Source organism: Canis lupus, chromosome 17 (assembly GCF_003254725.2).
Source record: "Canis lupus dingo isolate Sandy chromosome 17, ASM325472v2, whole genome shotgun sequence".
Lineage (NCBI taxonomy): Eukaryota > Metazoa > Chordata > Mammalia > Carnivora > Canidae > Canis > Canis lupus.
In genome coordinates, this window is record NC_064259.1 from 28,739,762 (window position 1) to 28,764,505 (window position 24,744).

At 37.0% G+C, this 24,744-nt stretch overlaps 1 long non-coding RNA gene across 1 annotated transcript in view; it reads right to left on the reverse strand.

The window, feature by feature from the left end:
• The window catches only part of LOC112665084 (uncharacterized), a 42,905-nt gene extending 23,853 nt beyond the window's left edge, over positions 1-19,052 (reverse strand). Inside the window, exons 1-3 of the long non-coding RNA XR_003140201.3 lie at positions 18,838-19,052; positions 8,957-9,176; positions 5,957-6,101 (exon numbers count right to left, since the gene is read on the reverse strand). This is a non-coding gene — a long non-coding RNA (uncharacterized LOC112665084). The remainder of the gene's footprint in view (positions 1-5,956; positions 6,102-8,956; positions 9,177-18,837) is intronic.
• Between the last annotated feature and the right edge of the window lie 5,692 nt (positions 19,053-24,744).

Sequence of the window (24,744 nt, forward strand, 5' to 3'; positions counted from 1 at the left end):
AATCTGCATATAAGTGGCCCTGTGCAGTTCAAACCCTGTTGTTCAAGGGTAGACTGTATTTCCAACAATAGTTCCAGTGCAAGAGTAGGGAAGGAAACTTGATGAAACGAATTAAAGAGAGAATACAAGATTAAGAAGTGAAGACAGCAAGTACTGAGCACTCTATCAAGGAAGGGGACCTTTTCCTAAAAGATGGAAGATACGTCAACATGTCTGTATGCTAATGTAAAAAAGGTAGCCGAGGGAAAGTTTTATGTTGAGGAAAGATATAACTACAGAGCAATATTCTTGAGTAGATGAGAGAATGTGAATCCAAAATACCAGATGGAGTGATCATGGCAACTAACAGTCCCTCCACTGTGACAGAAAGAAGACAGCACACAGAAGCAAATATGTGAGTGGGTTGGAAAATGAAGTAAGGAAATATAGGGAAGCTCTCTACTTCTATTTCTCTCTAGCTTCCATTTCTACAACTGAAATAAGATGCAAGGTGATCTAAGAACTATGATCTAAGATCAAGCTAAAGCTGAGAATGAGTTAAGGAGTGTGGAGATCTGATAAGAGAGAGTAAATATGGCTACGGTATTAACTGATCCACCCAGGAGAGAAGATTCTTGAAGGAAGATCTTAGGGAGAGGATAGGTTATGGGAATGCATTGTCTACATGAATATTGTATGATGTTACCAAACATGATGACAGGATTAGTGGGAGAAAGACAGAAAATACACCAAGTACTTTTATCTTTAATGAAGTAGGGAGAGTGTCTGGGAGGGGAATAGTTGATTTCCACATGGAGGAATAGTGGCAGATGATGTAGGCTAAGGCAGATGTGTCAGAGAGCCTGTGTATACTGAGGTCAGAGTGGTGAAATTAAATAAAATAAAGGAATAAAAATGACACAGAGTAGGCACATACATATACATAAACACATAAGTGCATACACACAAAAACATAGAAATGCACACACAAACATGTATACACAACCACAAATGCACACCCTACCCTCCAACCTTCCTCCTCTCAGAATAAAAACAGATTTAAGGGGTACCTAGGTGGCTCAGGCAGTTAAGCATCTGCCCTGGGCTCAGGTTATGATCTGAGTCTGGCTTCCTGTTCAGTGGGGAGTCTGCTTCTCCCTCTCCCTCTGCCCCTTCCCCTTTACTCATGCTCTCTCTCAAATAAATAAGTAAAAATCTTTAAACAAGTAAACAAAAGCATATTTAAGAGCTCTGGCTCCTCTGGTGACCTTGAAAATATTTGATTGCCAATAACCTGACCCCATACATATATGAAGAAAGTTGGAGATTTAACTTCAAAGTAAATTTTCCTTCATCTCTTTCTTATCCATTTATCTTGTACCTTTTCTCTTTTCTCCTCACCTTTCTTTTTTACCACGTATTAAATAGAACCACACTCTACACATCCCGGGTCCTTAAGAATCAGAAGACTTATCTTTAATTGAATGCTGTTGCTTCTTCTCAGTTAGGTTTCAGGCAGGTGGGGAATTCAGGGGCAGGGGAGCAGGGCCAGCCTGATCAAAATCTTAGCTGAGCCTCCCTGCAGAGTGTAGGGGCATGAGGATAAGGAAAAACACACAGGAGCTGGATCCACAGCACGAATATTGTTAACCACAGATTGTGACTGATTCATAGACTGAAATCTATCAAATGAGTCATGACCAGAACTTTTTTTAAATAAGATTTTAAAAATAGAATGGAAAATTGTCAGAGTGCATTTAATGTAATGAGGGCAACATTTAGGGGAGGGGACATAAGTTTATATGAAGATTATATATAAATTTATATGAGTATATATCATATATAAACATTCATATTCATACACATACATGTAATGAGTCATGGTGTAAAATAAAGTATATTACAGATCACAGTCAATAGTTTGAAAGCAACTGCCCTCGTGAATCCTATCTACTCTAACAGCTACCAAATTCCAAATTCTTTTTATAAGAAATGGATCCAGAAACTGTATCTCCCTATCCTTTCTCCACATCTCAGCCTGTATGCTTACTTGCCTACTGAGAATCTGACCAAACCCTATATTCTAGTTGTTCAAATGAAGACTACTGTCTTCACTCTGACCAGAGCCTCCTGTAGACCTGGCTATATTTCTAAAATAATTCATCCATTTGGTCAAATGCAAACCTTCAGTTAGCCAGTCATCTGTGAGAATGCTTAGACTCTTCTCCTATGCACTTGTTCGTTTTCTGTCCATCCATCTAAATGCCACCACTCTCATCTGCCCCTCCCCCATACTGCCCTAATAATCTCATACCAGTGTCCCAGTCTATGACTTCCTAAAGTATATAAGCCATATACCATGGCCACTGAAATTCTCTAACACACCATGTTGATGCCCTTGATCAAAAACATTCATTAGTTCCCCAAAATTTATCAAATAAAATCCAAACATTCTTTTATAAGCCATTGAATTGTTGGTACTTAGAGCACAGAGACTTTGTCATACACATCTTAGGACACTGTTTTCCACTAACAGGGTGGTTATCTATAGTAGGCACATAATAAATGTTGGAAGACTGAATAATACACTTAAAATTGTTATTAAACCATCAGTGTATAAAATGAAAATAAAGTTCTCTTTATGAATTAATAACTATATTAATCAGAACTTCTTGGTGGGATCCAACACCTCAAATTCTTAAGAAAGCTAAGAAAAGATGAGATCAGCTAACATTATATTCTGAGCTACCTAGGTAAATACCATCTCCTCAATGCAATATACATAGGAGCATGGCATTAAAAATGAATGAATGGATTCATTTGTATAAACAAATAAAATGACTTTTGTCCATGACATCAGCACTATATAGATTTTCATTAAATTATTTAACTTTAAACCATGGTCAGTTCTAACAAAGGGCACAAAATCAGGATTTTCATATTTGTAAATAAGTTAGACTGTCTGAAAGAGATGGCTCAAGACTTTTCTCCTATATTTCACATATGTGTGTCCAAACTATGAGGAGATGATTGACAGGATGGCCCAAAATTACTTCCACTTCCATAAAAAGGTACATATTAAATAATAATGGGAAAATAATCTCAATGCACCAACTCTACATGAAAACTAAGCTGAAATCAAAACTGACAGCTCAGTTCCAAAATGCACATTCAATCTAATGGAAGAGAATGTCAGCATAAAATAATTACCCATTATTTTCATCCTGTTTTCAGTGAAATTAACATGAAAATCTTTCAAGTTGTTGTTGGAGGAAAACTGAATACACAGGTTAATCTTATCTTTAATTATAAAAAAGCAGGGCACACATTTTTTAACATGCAAATTCAATTGTATATTACTCAGTGTGAGGAAGGTTTGCCATCATGGAGAAAATATCTTTCTTTTAGAACAATGGTACCAGGTGCTAACAAATGCATTTCTATTTTTGGTTGTAATTTAATTCTACTCACAAAGAAATGTGCTAGACAGAAACACAGATAAGAGAAAATTACATCTAAGTTTTGTTTTATTTTAGCATTAGCTAACTAGATGAAAACCTATGGATCTTTGTAGGAAAAGAATTCTAATTTTTAAAATACGTTGTAATAGGATGCTTAAGAGTCATAAAGCATTTTACAGTTTATAAAGCTTTTCAAAGATGTTGCCACACCCCCTTTGCTGAACTTGCAAGTTTTAGGTCCATTACACTGATGTGATGCGTTGTGATGTCATCAAGAATCATGTTGCAGAAAAATATTTACAGCAGATATTGAAAATAATGTCAATCCTATACTAAACAGAGGTTTAGTATTAACTAGAATAGGAATGGCAGAGAATTCTCTAGATTACTCTTTCTCAAATTTCCCTGCTGGTTGTTCTGAGGTTGTATCTTCCAAGCAGAATGACTTAATAATACAAGACAATTGTAAGGGTTTTGCTGTTGCTGTTGCTGTTGCTGTTGCTGGTCTTGTTTTTGATCTACAGTAATCTCTACAGAATAAGCTCTGTGATTTCTCTGCTATCTTCCAATTTAGGTAACTGTTCCTTGAGAAGACGACTCATAGTACGATGATAACATTTTGATTAGAACCAGGCTGCCTGGGTTGAAACTTAGCTCTGCCACTCAACAGTGTGTCCTTGGGCAAGTTACTTAACCTCTCTCTATAAGTGTATGAAATGGGGTTGAGAATATTTCCTACCTCAGAGTATTGCTTTGAGGATTAAATGATGTACTTAAAACACATAGGGGATTGAAAGTAGTAAAATTAGAGTTTAACCTTAATTTTGTAAAATATTAAGAGCAGTTTTTGAGTGTTGAGACTATGTGAAAGGTATTTTTCTTACTTGTGGATAATTTTAGATTTACAGAGAAGTTGGAAAGACAGTAGAGAGAGCTCCCATTTCCTCCCCATGGAAATGTCTTCTATAACTATGGTACATTCGTTAAAACTGGTATATTGATATCCACCTTACTACTAATTAAATTCCAGGCCATATTTAGATTTCACCAGTTTTTCCACTGATGCTCTTTTTCTGTTCCAGCATTTTGCTTTACCTTTAACTATCATGTCTCCTTAGTCTCAGTGGTCTATGACAATCTTAGAATTTCTTTGTTTATCATAACCTTGGCAGTTTTGAGGAATACTGGCCAGGTGTTTTGTAAACTGTGCATCAATCTGGGGTTTTCCTGTTTTGTTCTCATGTTTAGACTGAGGATATAGGGTTTTCAGAAAAATACCACAAAGATGAAGTGGCTTCCTCATTACATCAAATCAGGGGTATGTGACAACAAAATGACTTACCCTAGTGATCTTAACTACTTGGCTAAAGTGGGGTCCACCAGGTTATCTCCACTGCTAAGCTACTATTGTTTCCTTTCCATAGCAAAATCTGGAGACAGGGGTGCCATGTTTCTAGATCCTATCAGAAGACAGAGCTAGGAAATAGTATGAGTGACTTCTATTTTCTTCTTTTTTTTCTTGTCTATAGTTTCTAAATTTCCTGCTAATAATGTTGTATTCATTTTCTATTGCTGCTGTAGCAAAATACCACAAATGAGTGCTTTAAAGCAACACAAATTTATTATCTTACAGTTCTATAGTTTATAGGTACAATATGGGACTTACTAGCCAAAATCAAGGGGATCAATAGGGTTGTGTTCCTTTCTGGAGACTCTGGGGCAGAGAAAGAATCCACTTTCTTGCCTCGTACAGCTTCTATAAATGCCCATATTTCTTAGCTTCTATCAGCTTCTTCTATCCTCAAAGCCAATAACAAAGGGTCAGGTTCTTCTCAGACAGCATCATCTGATCTTTTGCTCTGCTTCCCTACCCTACTTTTAAAGACACTTGTGATTGCATTGGGCCCAGTGAGCTAATCCAAAATAATCTCCCTATTTCAAGGCCAGTTAATTAGCAACTTTAATTCTTTTTCACCATGTAAAGTAATATGTTCCCAACTTCTGGGTACATGGACGTCTTTGAGGGGTTGAGGAAGCATTATTCTGCCTATTACAAATGTGAATTATTTTGTAATAAGAAAAACAGATAGGTAATCATAAACTAGTCATTCACAAAACTTTCATCTAACCAGTAACATTGTTTTGCTCTGCAAATTAGAAAAAGTACCTTTTTTTCAAGGAAATTTATTTGTATCTGATGAAATATTGTCATAATATATTGGTTTGGTTAGAACAGGACAGTAGTATATTAAAAACACAACGTCTGTTATATTATAATAAATATATATAAATCTACAATGACTATTATATAAATGATATCTCCCTAAATATCGTGCCCTCATGCTGTAGATGACCTGCCCTAGCATCCATAGTAGCCAAAGGAGAGTTAAGTGCACTGTTGCAAGACAGGCCCCACATTAGGCGCTTTTCACACATACATTAAATTATTTAATGTTCCTCATACTCTGCTAGGTGAGGATTAATACCCCGCTGAATTTAGATGAAACTTGGGGTACCTGGATGGCTGAGTTGGTTAAGCCTGCTTTGGGCTGGAATCATGATCTCAGGGTCCGGGGATCAAGTCTGCCATTGGGCTCCCTGCTGAGAAGGGAGTAGGCTTGTCTTTCTGTGCTTCTGGGCCCCCACTTGTGCTCCCTCTCTCTGGAATAAATAAATATTTTTTTTAAAAAATTAGCATCTAAGTAAGACTAAGTAATTTTCCCAATGTCATATAGCTACTAAGGGTCAAAATTAGAATTAAAAGTCAGTAAGCCTAATACCAGAGTCTTCATTCTACAGGCATCACCCTATGTCTTTCAAAGCCAAAAAAAAAAAAAAAGGTAAGAACGCTGAGTTCCTATACATGTTGGAAATGCAGGTTCAGGAGACTCCCCAGTCTTTCTGCTAAACCAAGGTCACCATATCTCTTTTTCCATGTCACCGTACTCTGCCACCACCACAATTTTTATTATATTTAAAACAAAGACTATATTTTTTTTCTATCACACCAATAGCACAATTATTTTTAAAATTGTTCCAGTGCCAAATGGAAGTAAGGAATAGAAACCAAAACTATACATGGTTAGTAAACAAAATTCAATAAGAAAAAATTAAATAAATAAGCATGAGGAAAAATGTTTACCCTTGCTATTTCAAATAAATATAAATTAAAGCAACATTTGTGAAACATTTAGACTAAAAAAAAAAAAGCTGGGATTTTTAAATAGCTCTTCACATTTGGAGAGGTTCCTGTGGAACTGGGATACTCATTTACTCCTGGTGGCAAATGGAAACTGGTACATTTTTGGAAAGCAACGGAAAAATAGCAAGAACTATACACATTTTCATGTATCTTTGATCCAGACAATCCAGAAAGTGAAATAAGTAAATTATTCAACAGTATAAAAATATTTACATGCACAGTATATTTATCATCAAAAACCTAGAAATACCCTAAATGCACAACAGCATAATGGTTTAGTAAATTATAGTACATCAACTTGATAAATTATGTTGTTATTAAAATTGTAATTGCAAAGTAAATGTAGAAATATAGAAAATGCTTTTATTTTATAGTTTAGTGGGAGGGAAAACATAAAAAGAAGCTTGTATTCTATGATTGTAACTGTAAAAATGTGTATTTATTTAGACAAATACTGAATTTTCTCAATTCTAAAAGGTGTATTATTAGCATGTCAACAGTGTGAAATCAGGATGCATCTTAACAATCAATATTGTCTTATATTTAATTGGGAGCACTTCTTTCTTAGAGGTACATAGGATAATAATACATTTTAAATTAAGTGAAATATTTAAATTAAGTGAAACTAAGTACTATTAGGAAATAGGGCAAATATGGAGCCATGGTGTTGAGACGCTTTAGGTGTTTCGTTTTACCTATGTCCAAAAATAAACTTTTTTCTGTAACAACTTTAAAAGAATGATACATGAATGGAGTTAAGTGAGTCCAATGGGTGATGGAAAATTCTAGAAGCATTCATATGGATTCATAAGGACTTTTCATAGGCAATGAATAAACCATCTTTTAAGCAAAGTATGGAAGGAATTCTAAAGGCAGGAGCCTATTTTTAGCAAGAAAGCATGAAGAGGAAAGGGGTTTCAAATGTTTTCTAATCTACCTTGTGATTTGTAGGATGCAGTTTCTTTTATGTCTAACTTAAGGAGGATCAGGAATCCTACGCCATGGAGTAAAATTTAGAAATTAAAGATGACAGCACCTATCTTTCTTATCATCTTTTATTAAGAGTGGTTCTGAATTCAGACATAATTAAATTTGGCATGAAGGATTTGTAGGTAGGTAGTTTTAATCTCACAAAAATTCTTGCCCAAAACAAGAAAAAAGTGATATAAACTTCACGTGGGATCAGAAAGAGTCCTCAGTTTTAAAAATACAAGTAAATAGTGAATGTAAAAAATGGGAGCAATATTAGGAAAGAAGTAAATATCAGATATTTAAAAGTAAAATTTATCACAAACATTTTGAGTTTTTAATCAACTATAGTTAGAGCAAACAGAAAAATGAGATATCAATCCATTCATTTTCTTTTTTTTTTTGTGAGAACATAGGAAATAAGACTTATTTATGTCTAAATGAAATCAAGAGTTAATGCAACTCAGAGAGTAACCTAAATGAGAAACCTGATTAAGTTGTAAAAAAAAAAATGTCTGAGATCTGTAATCATCAGAAACTAGAAATCCTAACTACAATAATTGAGTCTAAATCATCTATGGCTTCCTCCCTTCCTCAGTAGTGGAGTCCCCATTTTTAGTGGGACACATTACCTCCAAGACCAGTTTTCATTTTCCAGCTCTTCTGTGGCCTGTGGCCAAACACTGAGCAATGAGATATAAATCAAAGTCTTATATGACCCAACTGGACCTCTTTAAGTCCACTTTTTTTATTTATTTGTTTGTTTGTTTGTTTGTTTGTTTTTATTGACATATAGTTGGTGCACAATGTTACATTAGTTTCAGGTGTACAACATAGTATTTGACAAGTCTGTACCTTATGATGCGCTCATCAAAAGTTTAGTTACCATACAACACTGTTAAAGTACCACTGACTCTATTCCCCCTTCCTCATCCAATGACTTACTCACTCCATAAATAGAAGCCTGTATCTCCTACTCCGCATCACCCAATTTGCTCATTCCCCCACCTCCTTCCACTCTGGTGGTCACCAGTTTGTTCTCCGTATTTAAGGGTAAGACTTCTCTTTTATCTTTTAAAAAGGAGATGAACCATTTCATCTTCCTCCAGTTCCCTCTGCAGCCACTCTTCAGTGTATATAATGCCTAGAGCTCCATGAAGCAACTTAGGTCATGGATTGACACAGTAACTAGCAGCCAATGCTAAGACTGGCAAAGCAGGAGAGATCTTAGGACATGAAGCCACCACGGGTCTGCTCTCCCAGCCTTGGATGACCACCCCTAGATGCCCCTTGCACATCTTCTGTCTTGATTAAGCTACAATTATTTTTGGTATTTGATACTTACAGTTGAACTCAAGCCATAACTTATATGTTAAGTGTATGTTATGTTGCTCCTGCTTTGTCAGGAACTGTTGTAACATTCTTCAGAGAACAGGTTTTATTTGTTGGGTTTTTTTTTCACCTCATTCTCCAAATTGAAGAATCCATAAGTACCAACATCCACGCAATGATGCTGTGCTCTGCCTTTATGGATTGGCACTAAGAGGAACCAAGATGAGAAGGAACTGCAAAATACAAGGGGTGTAGTTGGATAAGATGGTAAGGAGGAAGAGAGTCAGCAAATGGAATGTCTCCTCTTCCCTGTAGAATATTTATTAAATGCATCTTTAGCTACTGGAGAGGTGGAAGACTAAGGTTTAAAGCTTTGGATTTGAAATCAGAAAACATTCTTAGTTCTGGTGCTGTGACCTAGAGGTCTTTCTGCAGTCTCACTGGGTCTGTTTCAATAGTTGACTAGATACCAATCTCTAGTAGGTGGGACAGCTTTAGGGTAAAATGAAATAATCTTTGCAGAAATGTCCATTTTCATAGTTTTTATGGGTTTAGACTCCTTGAAATAAGATTAGAAGTGCTCTCCCTACTGACTTTTTTCTCAAACACTGATCTTTGTCTAGAATACATTTTCTGACCATCCCTTCATTATCATTTTAAAACATTCTGAGAAAAAAAAAAAAACATTCTGAAGTCCCACTTCATGGATATAATTCTTAGGACCATTTTCCCCTTAACTTGCAAACTGAGTGTTTCATGCAAATGCATTTGATTACGGAAAATTTTGTTTAGCCCTGATAGTGCTTACTTAATGGTCAATTTCTAAAGAGAAATAAATTTGGGGTTTACTTTCAACTGGCTCCTAGCATGGTTAATTCAACTCATATTCATTAATCATCAACTATGTGCATATCACTATGGCAGCTAAATAGATACTTTTTTGAGGTTGAGGGTGAGGTTGGTAGAGGTGGTGGTAATGAGGATAATTCAGCATACAATGTGACTAAGGGCCAATTAATAATTAATAATGCACCCTCAATTAATAATGAAGAATCCTTCATGAGCTCATAAAAAATGCAATCATGAACTCTATGCCTTTCACCTCACATCCAAAGCCTGCTTGAAGAAGGAGATATTTATGAAGGACTTTCTGATAGTCTTTCCATTCTTCCTAGCATCTCAGGTTTTGCCCTCAAATCAAGTTAATCCCAGGGAAGGAGCACACTTGTCCTGAGACATAGTGGCCCTTGAAAATGGATCTCATATAGAATTGTCTCTTTGTAGTTTACCAAGAAATGATACTAATGTCACACAGCTTTGTGCCTTGCTGTTGAGAATATGATCCACCGTCCTTAGGAGAAGTTCCATGATCAATTTAGTTTAGATTTTAATCCAGGGAAGTATTTTTTCTCACCAACGTTGATATTATTCTTTTAGATATTAAAACTATATCCCAAGCCAACTTTTGTTTTCATCTCGGTTGCCAACATGAGCCCAATTTCTTGTTCACCTCTCACAAATCTGAAGACCCGCATAGTATGAACACTGAGATTTCTTCTTTTTCCTTTCATCTTCCTGCCCATCTTATTTTTTCTCTGACTCAAACTTACATTTGCCCTAGCCTTAACATTTTTCTCTCCTATTTATATTTCACTGTGTTGATATATGTGTTGGCCATAAACAACTTAAAACCTGTTACAGAAGAAGACAAAGAATAGATAAGTAAATTAAACTAATGAATAAAATAAGGATCCACATTATATATAATTCAGGCAAAGATTGGGCAAATATTCCCTGAAATATTCCAAGGACCTGAGTCCTAAGGTCATTTCACTCTACACATACCTGCCTATCCAGATATGATGGTGCTGGTGCCATGGAGTCTTCTCAACCCACAGCAAATCAGCATAAAAACTCTGAAAACTATCCCTGATGCCACAGAGCTGGAAACATTGACCTGAAAGAAAATCTTTAGCCTCCTAAGAAAATTGGCAGTCCCACAGGATGAGAACTTCTGGAGGTCCTTGAACTCTGGCTTCACCGTGTCACCAAAGAAATCTCCACATATGGCAGTAAGAAAACAAGTACACTGTGGAGCCTGGCCTGTTCTAGGAAAATTTGCCACATAAAACAAAGGTTCGTCTCGGTTTGTTAAGACAATTGGAAGGTTGACATTTGAAGTCAGGTCAGTTAATAGCTGACTAGGCCAACATTTCCATACAACTGCATTCTCAATCAGGTAATCATTAATTAAACATTAACTAAGCACTTACTATTTGTAGGACACAGTGCTAGCTGCTGTGAGGGACATAAATATAAATAAGTCATAAGTCCAGTGCTGGAGAAGCTGGCAGTGGAGTGAGAAAGGCTGAATTAATACTCAAAAACCCATAAATACACAGACAACCCACTTCAAATGCTGTGCAGGAAGTATAGTGTTTCATGGGGTGGAATTAAGAAAGATTTCATGGAGGTTATAAGTTTTAAGGTAATTCTTGTAATGTCTAGAGCAGGTAAAATGGACAAGAGAAGTATGACAGGTAAGGGGAAAAATGAGCACAAAGTGAGAAATACTCAGAAAAGATCCCAAAGCTAACCCACTTAGGCTGCTTCAGTAAAAGTGGAAAAAAATAAGCCACTTGGCCTGGCATGCCGTAGAACAGTGGGGAAGGACACTGGGGAAGAGCATTAGCATAGGCTCATAAGTTTGTTCTAAATTGAGTGGAAAGTGAGATATCCTTGAACATTTCCAAAAAAGGGAATGATAGCATCAGAGATTCCTTGAGAGGTTTGATCTGGAACCAAAATGAGGGATGAGCTGGGGAGAAAGTAGTAGCAAAAAAAGAAACAAATCCGGTCTCCTGTTTGTTTAACACCTCCTCACTGAACAGCAAGTGTTGATTCTACACCAGTTGTGTACCCTACATAGCGAATCACACACAAAATCACTACCAATAATCCTTGGAATAATTTACTACTGAAACAGAGTTCTAATGATATGAAGCAAAAATAGGTTTCTGAGATACAGAAATCTGTGGTTGCATCACCATTAAACTATCTCAATCATTTGAGTTGAAAAAAAATCAGAGTATTTCCAGCAGTGTCTTTGGATTTTTTTTACTCTAGCAATCAAATCAGCAAGGGGTCTGGTTTCCTGAACATTATTGAGTGGAAATGTTTACTTCTGCAAATCTCTGCCTTTGCCTTCAAAACTTTAAGTGTATTGGTTCTCCTCTAATTCCTTAAGTGCTTTTGCTCCATGGCCACCCATCTGAACAGCAGAAAAACCTTCAACAAAGCAATTTCTGTCACAATCAGAACTAGTCTGAAATTTAGACTTAATGTAAAAAATAATTTATTTTCTGCTTTTCAATGTCCTTTTCCTAGACACCAAAGAATAATTCTATTAAAAATACAATTAGCCGCGATCACCATGCATATCCAATGCAATGTTTCCTTAAAGCCTTCTTTGAGCACATCGTTTTTTAAGAGTTCTGTGGTTCCAAATATACTTGAATGTGTCTGCCGAGGGGTCATATCTGGACGTAGTTACCCATTTGTTGTGCGTGCCATTCTCCTAAATTCTGCTGCAGCTAACCCACTGAAACTCTTTTCAACTCAGAGTAGCCTTCTCACTCTAATTAAAAGGAGTATATTTGCAAAGTTGCACATTCCTCCCCTTGGTGAGAAATGGTAATCTTTTTCATTAATATTATTTTTGAGAACTTTTTATGAACCTCAAAAGATAAAATTAAAAACCTGTTCCCCCCCCAAAAAAATTCCTGCATCTTGCATACATGCATGCATGATCATATATTGACATTTTTTAAATTTTTAAGGAAATAATAGGTTACAAATCAAATGAAAGTGCTCTTTGTCTCCTCTTACCCTCCAACTCAATTTCCTCCCTCCTTCTCAGAAGCAACTCCTATATATATATTTATTATTATTATTATTAACATTATTATATATAATATATTATTTTTATATAAATATATAATATATTTTATATATGATGCATTTATTTTTTATATATTCAATACATTACTTATGTACTTGTGATATTGGGCATATATTTATGTATCCATAGATAATGCATATTTTTGTGTGTGTGTTGCTTTCCACATTTAAATAATCTGCATCATAAAATGATATTGTTCTGCAGTATTTCCATTTAATATTACATTTGTGAGATCTATCCATGTTCCCGTAGAGAGATTGTATTCATTTATTTTTTTACCTCTGGATTATGTTCCATTGTATGAACAAACCCCATTATATTTATTCTGTTAGGATATTTCTTTATATTTTTTTCACTTAGGTTGTTTCAAATATTTTACAATGCTGAAAGAGGAGCAGCTTTATGCAGGTCTGCTTATGCAGTTAGATGAGCTTCCTCTTTAGGATATAGATTTGGAAATGAAATGAATATGCACTTTTAGTTTTTTTGGAAACTGCCAAATTGTTCTCCAAAGTGATGATATCACTGATATCCTACTGGCTATTCAATCTTTTTCATTTTTGCTAATCTGATGGGTGAAAATTGCTACTAATTGTTGTTTTCACTTGCATCCCCAAGATTATGAGCAAGGAAGGCTTAGTGAAACTCTTTTGTAACACACTGGGGAACTGGCCTTGGCTACAAAAAGGTGACAGCACTGTCAGCAGCCCTGTCTTGGCAGGGACCTGTGTTATCGTCAGGTTGCACACTACCACTCACAAGGTTCAAAAATGTGCCAGAGTAAGATCATCAGCCCCAAAAGGCCTGCACAGTAGACCGTGCCTAGCAAGCTTTTCAGGGTTGCATAAGAATACGAAGCAAAAAACTCCATGCATCCTCTGTGCAAGGGTAGAGTGAAGAGCAGCCAGGGAGACTAAGAATGTCTATACAAGAGAGATATTTCAAAAAATAGAAATTTTCTGTTCAAAGCAGTAAACTTCTATCATACTCCACTGAAGTAGAAGTTTGAAACTTGCCTAGCTGTAATCAGGGGTCCTGTCACTCTCCTGTGATCTCTTTCCCTTTGTTTTTATCCTCCCGAAAAAAACCTGGAACATACCTCCTTCACCTAGTGATTCACAGGGAAGCAATAAAGTACAAACTGGAAATCAGACGTCAACCCTGGGCCCCGTGTTGCTGGTAAACTAACTAATGCAACACCTTGGGCAAATCAATTTTCTGCTAAGTCTTCTCTTTCTTACAGGATGATAAATTAACACCAAAGGCCATAATCTTGGATTTGTAGCCTTTATGTCTTAGATTTTCCTTCATCACCATCTAGCTAAATAAAACTTAAGATTTGGCCCTGTCTGTCCCTCCATCCCATCTGTCTCTCTGTCTCTCTCTCTGTCTCTGTGTCTGCCTGTCTCTGTCTGTCTGTCTCCCTCTCTCTCACACACACACATACACACACAGAGAGACTACCATTCTAGAGACTGAGAGATCACCTATTCCAAGTTGCTTGCTGACTAGCACATCCCATGGAAGGAGGATGACCCACCAGAAACAGCAGGACCAGACCTTCATCTAGAGCAGTGAGTTCCTGTCCTGCCCCAAACCTGCTTTCTCCTGCCTTTACAGCCAAGCTCCCTTTTCCTTCCTTGCTGATTCCCTTCTAAGGTTAGCATGATGAACTAGAGAAAATCCCCAGAGACCTTCCCATTTCCCTCATCACTCGTACCAGTTGATGTAGATTTGTCATTCATTCTACAAAGAACTAGGCTAGAGGATTTCCTTCCCACCAATGGATTTTGACTTCCATAGTCCTCTTAGAGGGCAACAATACCATGTCAAGGGGTCTCTCTGACTCAGTGAGTCACAGAGAGTGCAAAACTCGCCCAGGCTTTATGCAAACAATCCCTGTGTATGTGTCTGTAAAGTTAGGGCATGGAGAGTGTGGCTGGCAGACCAGCTCCATGATCTGTTTCTTGGTGTTCACACACTTCTATAGTCCACTCCCTCTGTGTATCGGCAGTATCTGTGACTTTATTCTAACCAACAGAATTGATTACGGTGATGGGATGTCATTGTCTGATTACATTATGTGTTGGTTCCTCTGCATAGAAAGAGAAAGGTCTACACTAAACCTATTCTTTCAGCCCTGTGACCACAGTCCACTGTGTGACCTCCCTCCTCTGCTGAGAGGAGACCAGGACCTTGGATACCTGTCACATATAAAACCAGACTATCCAATCACAGTGAAGACCTCAGGGCTTTCATGCCGTTTTCAATATCTGGCTGTGCAGAAGAAATGTAGAAAAAGTCACAGTAGGGTTTTTAAAGGGGCAAAGGACTGAAGCATGTCTCTACCCTTCCAGTTAGATAGACTCCAATCACTAGTCCCCAGCTACTCCTACTGATTCTGATACAACCCAGTCAGGCTAGGCTATTGCAGGTGAGTCCTTTCTAGAACTAGTATAGGAACAGAATATTTTATTATGCGCTACACAAACCCTGTATAATCAGGCCCCTGATCATTTGTCCTATATTTCTACACTCCTGTCACACCTCCTTTTAGTGCCAGTACTCATCTTGCTTTCTCTTGCCATGGGCATTTGCACATGCTCATCCCTGACATGCTATTTCCTTCATTTTCACAAAGTTAATTCCTTCCTCAGATCTCAGCTCAGGTGACATTGCCTCCAGAGAAACCTGTCCTTACCTCTGTAACTAGACCTAATGCCCAGTGACAGGCCCTCAGGATATGATAGCTCTCACCTACTCAACACTTGTCACAGCCTAACTGTCCATTAGCCTGTGTCACTATTTGCTTAATGCAAGCCTTGCCCCACTAGACTCTGAGCCACACAGGCGAAAACCAAGACAAGTTTTGACTTCTCTCATTGACTTGACATTAACTTGCCAACACTGAGCCTACAGCTTGGCACGTAGTATGGTTTAACAAACATTCATTCAATAAAGAACTGAATAAAACCTATTTGTCTAAAATAATTGAGGAAAAGATGAGCCCTGGCCTGAGTGTCAGGGGATCTGGCTAGGAACCAGCTTTCCACTCAATTTCAGCGTGACATGAAGCAAGACATTCCAACCTCCCACTTCTCAGTTTCCCCAGTACCTTGTGGATCTTTAGATCTCTGATTCACTGACAATGTTGCCAGTTAGTCAGTTGCCTGTTATTGACATTGTTACCACTGTACTTTTCTTCACTTTGCCTCTTCAAGGAAGCAATGATGGGAAGACCTCTGAAATCCTGCTTCATTTCCTCAGAGCCCTACAAATTCTCAATAAAAACTTCTCAAAAGCACTACACGCTGCATGGAAACCACAGAGTCCATTGGGGCCTAAAGTTAAAAGGTCATATTGTGTAGAATGGTCCTCATAGTCATCTGGGAACAATAACTAAAACATATAAATTACAAAACCTGGATGGCCAGCAGCTGTATCCATGGAAACAGATGTTGGCTTGGCCAAAGTGCTTTATAATGATTATGATTAATCATCCTTGAAATCACTGTTATTTATTGGTGTATAACTGATGGAACCATGTTGGAAGGGCTATATTGTACAGTTTTACAAATTTCCAGTTGCTAGAGCTAGCACCCTGGCCATAAAATAGCAAAAAAAAATGTTCTTTAAAATATACTCATTAAATATCAGTCAAAGAGAACAGGAAAATATAAAAGCCATAGCTTGGAATAATAGTCAATAAAAACGTTGTGCCAACACAAGTCACTAATGTTCAAAATAAATATTCTTCCATGCTTCATATAAACTTAGTGCTAAAAAAATTACTTAAATAAGTGGGAATCCTTTGTGAGTTCTCTTTAAATCTTGTTCACAATTCTGCTTTATCTGTGTTTAAGTCAGAACCATACATCTGGGAAAAGGTTATGGGTTCATTTATTGTTGCCTCTTCCTTTAGCTAATCTTCCTTGTCACTAGTATTTTCTACCTATATAGTGTTGTAGATATTCTAAAGTTAGATTCTATTGTATGCCACCAATTAAGTGTGATTTATTTTAACTTAATCACATGTATAATTGAAGGATGACTAGAGTTTGGGAAAAGGCTTCATTCAAACATGTTTGGGATGGAACTGGAGGACACTTTATGGAAACAAGAAGTATCTGGTTCTTTTAGAGCTTCCTCTTAGCTTCCTCATAGCCTCTTACGACTCTGTGTCCCAACCCTGACCATGAAGCCCAACAGACATCTAACAAAGCATGCACAATCTTACTTTCCTTCACCTGTGTAATGACGTATATCTGAGACAGAGAAATACCAAGGGATATGCCAACAAACTCAGAGGCCACTGTGGGCTTGGGTGCATTCCTAATGCATGTTTTCCCAGAACATGTCCAACTCCTCAAATACATACAGCATTGTTTTCAGGGACAGTAGAAGGCTGAGAGAAAGGGCCAGAGCCTCAGGTACTGTTGATATAAGACTTTCCTAAGCACATTCATAAAGCTACTGCCATATCATTCTTGATCTAGTGCCACAAATTAACAGCAAGCCCCTGGGCCCTAAGCTATGCTCTTCGAACAACTCTGGGATTGTTCTGCACAATGCTCTGATTGTCTGTGGGGTGGGGCAGAGAATTGGAGTGGGTGCTAGGAGTTTGCTATAGCAGCCATGCTAGGATATATTCTAAGCACCAGGTGTGTTAGCCACTTGATGTGCAGAGAGGCTCTGAGATGTGTGCACAGCCACAGTCACAGCAAACCTCCTGCCCTAATATATTCAGTAGATGTAGTGAATGACTCAGCATGCTCTGTGCATTGGGGAAGGATAAGGCAAATATGGTAAATTGGAAACTAATAAACAAAGCAAAAATGTTTTAAAGGAAGCAAGATTTGCAATTATTCTCCAGTAATTTCAGCTAGAGTCCTTTATATGATACATCCTAGAAGGATAAACATGAAGATTGCATGCTAAATATTTAAATATGCAGAAAAGCAGAGGACTCCCCCAAGGAGGCTTGTAGGATCTGATCATCAATCCAGAGAATTGAGAGCTACCTGAAAAGGCCACTTGATCCAACTCTCTGTACCTTCCAGAACTGAGAATCGTCATTCTGTGTGTAGATAGCCTTGGAAAGAAGATTCCATGATCTTATTTCAGGGCATATTCCAGAGATTCATTATAAAGTACAATAAAGAGAAGCAACTACATAATGTAATCTATTTTTGTGGTCCTCAACTGGGGAGGACATTGCTTTCTGGGATACCTGTAGCGACATCTGAAGACATGTTTTACTATCACAACTGGTGGGGAAGGCAGGTGTTACAGATGTCTAGTGGATAGAGGCCAGAGATAATGTTAATCTTCCTACACTGCACAGGACAAAACATTATCCAGACTAAAATGTCAATAATGCCAAGTTTGAAAAACCCTTATCTAGACAAATAGTCAGTATGACTAAATTATTCCTCTCTGAAACAGTTAAGGGCAAAAAAAATCATAGTTTGAATAACTGAACGAATCATTAAGTCATCTGTGTGTACAGTGTCTTGGTCTCAGATGACTGCATTAATTTCATTGAAGGATAATATTGATAATTATTGAAATAAAATTAATAGACAACTTTAAATTGCCTAACATGCAGGCAGACCCTATCTTGAAAAGGGTCACTATTTGAGGGGGGGGGGGTTAGCATGCATAAAAGGTGTTTTAGAAAAGGAAGCAATCCATTCTTCTCGGGTGTGAGGGAAATTTTCATATAGAAAGCTGACTTTGAACTCTCAAGCTAATTATACTTTGCTTTCTAATAATACAACTTGGCCATACTTTGGAACCCTTGATTTCAGTAATACCAAGCACTCTTCCAAATACTTCACATTCATTATTTCATCATATTTTCTGAACAATCCTATGAGGTAGAAACTATTATTCTCATCTTAGAGATGAAACAGACTCTAGTGGTGACTTACCTGTCTCCAGAGTGAGTGTATGTAACTGCTGTGCCACACAGCTTCCATGAAAATGGAGCCAAGTGATTTGGGCCACATGTATCACTTCCCAGTCATTAGCCTCTCCCCTCCATGGGGAGTAGCTAACAGTCTTCAAGTTCATTACACCATTAGCATTCATTATTCTAACAGCAACAGGATATTTATTTCACAAAATTATCATCGTGGGTTAGGCTCCACACTGTGGAAGGAAAGAGGTCTTCAAATTATCATAGAAATGGTAACATTTAAGTAGCTATCTGGGATATTAACTCTATAAGGAATTTTATCTTAGCCTATATTCTCCAAATGGGCAAAACCAAATGTTCCTGTCATTGCTTCTTTAAAGCCAAATCATTTTAACCCTGATTGTACGAATACAGTCTAAACTTAGCTTTCATTTCATTCATTCATTCACACATTCACTTATTCATTCAACAAAGGCATACTGATAATCCACGATGTTCTGGACAATGAGCTGTATACTTTGGCTATAGCGATAATAAACTAGATACAATGCCCAAAATCTCATGGGCATTCGATTCATTCTCATTCGATGAAAATTGAGCTTTAAGATTAAAAGATCTCCAGGTAAGTAAAGTAGACATAATGTTTCTTATCTTTGAATTATTACCATCATTATTCATTTGAATTTCCAATTTAGACCTAATCTCACTATAAAATGTTCGGTGTTTTCCCATGTTTGTTTTTCACATAGATGTAGGTATGATCTTTGGAAGGCATGAATAAAATTGAAAGAATGTCTTCACCTAACTCTTTCTGAGGTATTTAAATAACATATAAAAATGTATTAATCTAAATATACTAATATGATTCTCTTATCTTGATTCCCTTTTTTTTCAGAGAATTTCTAAGTTTCATTCCAATGTAGAGTAACTAAAATATTTTCACAAATTTATTCCTAAAATGAAATATTTCAGACAGAGATTTTAGATGCAATTTCATTTTATATCATGCATCTTTTTCCACGTTCTATTTTAGAGATCTCCGTTGAACAGCTTTGCTACATCACTTTAACTGTAATAAGGAAGATTTTATGTTTGTTCACGTTGCTCCCTGCATCTGGAAACCCCTATTTTCTCTTCACCAACCAATCTGCAAACTCTCCCTTCAGAACTCTATTTGAGATTATTTCACTTATGTTTATGTGTTTATTTTCATATTTTGCCCTATTCCTGAAAAGATTTGAAACAGCCTACAACAAGACACATCAAAGATAACCCTATGGCATCTGTTAAAAGTGGGGCAAGAGAAGAAAGTAAAACAAGAGTAGAAGCAGAGCCAGGAATGAGTCGAAAAATGCATATCATAATAACCCACATGTGTGCAATAGGTGGGCCATAAATCTGGTCCTAAATTTTCTGGCAGCCAACATGAAAAGTTATGCAATTCACAGTGTCCATAAGATACCAACAATCCAAATTTCCTGGGGAAGTCTAATTGTTCTTGGTACTCAGACAAGATAGGAACTTTCCCTGGAATCCTCATAAGTAGGTGATATAATGAACAATCATCACAGCTTCTTTACAATTCATACAACAAGATCCACGGGGCTGCTTATTAAAATAACTCGATATATGCTACTGGCACATACATGGATTGATACAGAGAAAAAGTGTTCTTCTGGAAAGGGGGAAAGAGAAGACAGAGATGATTGGCACAACAGAAACAGAGTTCCAGCCTCTGCTTATCAGCTTGGATCTAAGGATTTAATTCAGAATATCTGGCATTGGAAGAATTTTAGTAACCTTCTCTAAATACTGTTCCATCTAGCTTTTGATTGATATTGTGTGGTGATGGCAAATGTTTTGAGAATGTCTATTCCCTGGACCATTGAATTCTTCTTCCGGTGCCCAAGCAGACCCCAGAGCTGGAGTTAGAGCCCACATCCTTTTGCAGAAGCTGGGGACTCCATCAAGCAAATATCCACTGAATGGACATCCAGGCCACCCTTCTATAAGGTCAACATTGGGAGTTCTATCAAGGCCAGGATGACTTTAAGAAAATTATTTTGAAACCACTGCAAACCCAGATAAAAGTGGTAAAGCCTCAAAATTCTACTCCATCTAATATTAGCCTGATTAGCAAATATAACCAAACACCCATCTTTAGCAAAATAAAATATCAACATAGTACTGAAAACCTCTTTAGCTTTGAGAAAAATGCTTTCTATTGTGTGCTCTAAGGGAAACCATTATGAAATGCTCATCGAGGAAATAGCAACAAGTTGTGTGGGACTGTTATTTATTTATAAACATGCTAAAAGATGAGAATATCTAGCAAAGACATAACTTGTTTGGAAAAAGAAAAAAGTAAGAAAAAGGCTAAGAGCCTTATCAGTGGCCTTTTCTTTGGGCGATAATTGGCTAGTGGGGTCAGAGGCCTATTCAGGCCACTCCTTGCTTGAAATAATAGAGCCCTAACACTCATGTAAGAAAGAATGTTTGTGCGACTTTTCTCTATAGCCAGGAGTGGGAGGGGTTGAAGTGAGCTCAACCAGATCGTTAAGAGCCAAGTTTCAAAGAAAGGAAACCAAACACAATCCAAAGGCTATGGTCTTCTGTGTTGAAAGACTGTTCCTATTGGCTCCAATCCGAGCAGAGCCATAATAGGGCCAGGTTTGCAAAAGTATCTGTACCTGAGGTTCTGTCTAGATTGAGCTCATGCTCTCCAACCGGCCAAATCTTGTACGTAAGAATAAAGATCAAGGAATTGTCAATAAATACAGCAACAATTTGACATCTCTAATGTATTTTTCTAGGATAGAAGAAAGAAGATGGCAATGTTCTATAAAGAAATGAGCTTTTCTTGGTGCTTTCTGTTCCTCATATAAAACATTGACCTATGAAAACTAGCTTGTAATTTGACAATCAAATACCTGGCATATAGTCTGGGACTATTGTCCAATAAAAGAAGGCTACCATTTTGAATAGGGAGTATTGTCCTTTTAGAATATGGAATAAATTATATTCATCCAATCAAGTAGGATTGTCCCTGTACCATAAATAATGGTGATAAAGTTGGTGAGAGGGAGGCCTTCCAAAGCTTTGGGAGGGGGGAATCTTCCCTAGAACCTAACTACAATATCTAATAACAGTAGCCTAACTCAGATTCTGACACAAATTATGTTTTTAGGTGAGTGTTTTTGAGGTGCTGATAAACATGAAATAAGTTTTAATTGAGGTCCTCAGTGATCACGTGAGATTTTTTTTCCTGTGATACCTCATTAACCTCTCTGTGGAGGTTTTAAGTTATTCTACTCCCTGAAAAGGGGAAATTAGATCCCCTCTTGAGAGTCTAAGTAGTCTTCAAATAATGGGAGGCCACCTCACACACCTGAAAACCACTTTCAACCTATATTATTTCCTAGGGCTACCATAACAAAATAACTTTATCATTCTGTAAAGTATTTACAAACAAGTTCATATTCTGAACTACTAAAGGTTATGACTTCAATATATCTTTCTGAGGGGATACAATTCAACCCATAATACAACACTAACTACACTAATTCTGCAGAATTGAGAAAGATGCTTCAGAACTGGCTGTTTCAAGCAGTGGGAGGGCGGCTTGCCTATCCAACCCTGGGTCATCCTAAATTAAGGAACAATACCTTTCTGCACTCACCATGAGAAACAGTCACCTCTGATCCTCCTTGAGGAACCAAGACATAAACCATAGCATATGCCCCTCTGTTCTCCCCAGATTAGAGGCCATGTAAGGTGGTGACTGATTGTTCAGAATATGTAGCCACACTACCTGTATTCAAATTCCAGCACCACCACCCATTACCTATGGGACCTTAAACAAGTCTCTTATTGTTTCTGATCTGCAGTTAACTGGTCTGTAAAATGGGGACAATAATAGAACCTTCTCCCAGGGATGTTTTGAAATTTAAATGAGTTGATATGTGTAAAGCACTTAGAACAGGGCACAACCCACTATGTTAATGTTAGATATTTTTAAATATTTTAAAGTAAGACATTTCAAATAAAGATGGTATTTCTAAGTATTAAAAGTAAAATGCTTACAGTCTCAGCAGGAAATTGATTATCAAGGAAGGTAGATTTTCCACAAGAACTCCCTTAATGATCCTTATCCCAGATTCCTTCTACCTATTTGTGATTCCTTTTACTTTTCATGATCATAACCAAGAAGCCTCACAGTCTAGTTTTGGCACACTCTGGTCATTGTCTCGAGTTGCTTCATTTCACCAACATCAATATTAGAAGGCAACTGCTTCTTGGACCTGTGTCTTCATCTCTAGACAACTTACCTCTTCCAGATTACTATAGGCAAGTTCCTCAAAACAGGAGCTAAGTTATCTATTTCTTCTATGTCCTATAAAACTTAGAACAATACAATGCACATAAGCAGGTGCTGGATAAATCCCAAATGGTTAGAAGGTAAATACAAAGTAAACCTATGCTCTAAGAAGAGGATCCTTTATTACAGACAAATTTGCATATCCAAGGATCATTTTTTGTGAACCATTGTTGCTCACAAATATTCAGAAAACTGCAGCAAGGACATAGAATACAAAACCTAAGGAAAGATTATAGTCAGGAAGAATTGGCTTTAGGCCTAACATTGCTTTATCATGGTTCTGGCAGGTAATCAATAGGAAACTCTGTTGCATAGACATAAATCATAATTGAGTTTTCATCAATCCTGTGCCAAATCTGTGCCTGTATGAAATCCAAGATCTCAGTGCCAAGGTGCCTTATCAGTCCATATGCAAATATGCCTTTTGATGAAATCAAAGAACAGCAGAATTCAGGCAAGATTGCAGCCTTGTGCTGCCAAAACAGGTAGACATTTAACTCTTCACATTGGCCAATGACTAAAGAATGTCCACAGTGGGAGGGAGGCATTTCTCACAGAGTGCTTCCCCTTAAACACTCATGGGGATTCAGAAATGGGGAAAAAAACAATTCACAATGGTCATTTTCCCTAAAAGCCTATTTAAAATGATCTTTTTTTCCAAAATCTTTAAAAACTTTATCTGATAGTATTGAAAGATTATTCACTAATATTAAAAATAAGCTTTATATATATATATAGTTTCCTTAAGACAAAAGGAGAAAGATGATATTAAAGATTATCTTCTCTGTTAGAACAGATGACAAAATGTCCAGACTTTCTGCCTTTTCTCAGACATAACACACCTGAAACTCAAGATGATTTAAATTGGTTAGATTTAATTCTATGCTCACTTATTTTGAGGATTGATGATTAAATTAAGATGCATAAATTAGATTACAGATTTATAAGGATCTGTACTTTTGAAATTCTTTTGAACGTTTCTTAAAACACTTTTTTTTTTTTAAATCAACCACTAGATCTTTTTATAATCCACTGGGGCTGAGTTGCCTAAGAGAAAATTTTATCTAGGTTTACTCAATTCAACTGCTCCCACCCACCTTGCAACATACACACAAAGAAAAAGATTCTCTAGATCAGCACTGTCCAATACAGTAGCCACCATACACATGTAGCTATTTAATTTTAAGTCAAACATAATTCAAGTAGAAAATTCAGTTCTGCACTGATTTTAGCTATATTTCAAGAGCTCAATACCACATGTGGCTAGTGGCTACAGTACCATATGCTGCAGGTATAGAAATTTTCTGTCATCACAGAAAGATCTCTTGGACATTTCTGCAAGTTTACACCATTCCTTTCAAGTCTAGAAAAATCTAAGCTTTGTATCATCACAGAGGGAGGGGCCACTTTACTCTCTAGATTCTCCAGAGAATCTTGATCTCACCACTGTCACATTTCTCACAAAAAGTGTTCAAAGAAAAGGCCACACATTTCCCACCCAGAGCCCAGATGAATATGGAAAGAACTAATGGTCTTCTGATT